The following is a 1,861-nucleotide window of genomic DNA, read 5'->3' as shown; positions in this document are numbered from 1 at the left end:
GGGAACCCAAGAGGAAAGCGAATTTTGGGAATAATGAGGGCAACAAATGTATAGGTGTGCTTTACACAATTGATCTATGTATTGTGTGATGAATTGTATGAACCCCAATAAAATGATTAAATAAAAAAATAAAAGAAAATGCAGTAGCTAATGTCACAGTAAAAGCCTGAAAAACAGAAACACTTAAGGAAATGACCATGAAACCCTAAAGACCATTTCCGAGACTGCATCGTGAAAACGCTGGCCGAGTGTTTCACAGCTGTGATCACCATGGCCATGGAGAAACCATTCAAGTCCCGCATGGCTGCCTGAGAAATGGGGCTCTAGCCTAAAGGAGATATCCTAGCCTTTAAATATACATATATAATCTTGTGAAGTTATGTTCCAGAGACTCTCCTGAGTAAATTTCCCCATACAAGCACTGCGTTCTCTTAGTGTGTGTAGTAGATTTCGAGTCAACTTGATGGTACCTGTGTGGAGATGGGGGTGGAGTCCAACTAACAATCAGGTTACAACCTGATGCTGCATCTTGAGGGTGTGGCCTTTTCTACAAGAGAGAGTGTGAGAACTTCGCCTCTCTCTGCCCCTTCACCTTCCTGCTTGCTGGAACTGTGCACCTGCCCTCGGAGCAGCCCCACGTGGGCTGCCTGACCCTGAGAGCTCCCAGTGCCCTGCTATGTTTCCACTGACCTTGGATCCATGAGACTCTGCACCCATCAGCCTGTCATATTCCTGCACGCTTCTTTACCTTTCTGCATCATCGGCCTGTAGCTTTGAGTCTGCAGTCGACCATCAACCTGCATTAGTCCGGATGGACTAGAGAACCAAATCCAGAGACACCCATATGTGTATAAGAGAGAGATTTATATCAAAGAGCAATTGGATATTGAGAAAACATCCCAGCCCAGTCCAGATGAAGTCCATAAATCTGATATTAGTCCATATGTCCGATACTGGTCCATAGATTCCTCTTTAGATTCACACAGCACATGCAATGAATGCAGGAAGATCATAGACCAGTGGGCGAAAAGTCTTATGGATCCAATGGCTATGGAAACATCTCCAGGGCTCTGGCTTCTGTGAGCATGGCTCCATGTGACTTGTCAACAAGAATGAGTAGCAGAGAGAGTGCGTTCTGCCTCCAGGGAGGAAAAGAGGAAGTTCCCAGAATACTCCTCAGAAGGCCACACCCACAAGGAGGCATGAGGTTGTGACCTTATTGACAGGCTAGGCTCCACCCCTTCACCCTGAACATCCTCAAGTTGACATGAGAGCATTATTTATCTACCTCAGGACCCGTGGACTTATGTTCGACTGGGCTAGGATGCCTTCTTGATATAAAATTACTAGTTGATATAAAAGCTCTTTTATAATACATAGATGAATATCACTGGTTTTGTTTTTCTAGACTACCCAGTCTAACAAAGTATGGGTATGTGAAGACATTTTTATAAAAGGAGTCAGCAAAAAATGAACGTGACCTCCTGAAATGAAATAAGAATCAAAGGAAACATCCGTGCAGGAGAAATGTTTTTCAATTCAGCACATATTCCTAATTTTTGTTAAAGGGCATTTCATTTTGAATGGGAATTGGGGTGGAGGTCAGGGAGAGGCAGAAGATTCTGGTCTTCTTAAAATCATGGGACTAGAAAGGGGTGGGAAGAACATGAACTCCCACTTTTTGTTCCTCCATGTGAATTGTCCTAACGATTGAGACCTCACTTTCTCATTCATAAAAGGTGCCCGGCTATCAAAAAGTATAGCGTCTGGGGTCTTAAAGGCTTGAAGGTAATCAAGCGGCCATCAAGCTGAGAAGCAACAAAGCCCACCCCTTCAGATGATCAAGAACTAATGGTACTGC

Source organism: Echinops telfairi, unplaced genomic scaffold (assembly GCF_000313985.2).
Source record: "Echinops telfairi isolate 266 unplaced genomic scaffold, ASM31398v2 ScPeMD7_3;HRSCAF=10, whole genome shotgun sequence".
NCBI lineage: Eukaryota > Metazoa > Chordata > Mammalia > Afrosoricida > Tenrecidae > Echinops > Echinops telfairi.
This window is presented reverse-complemented; position numbering follows the sequence as displayed.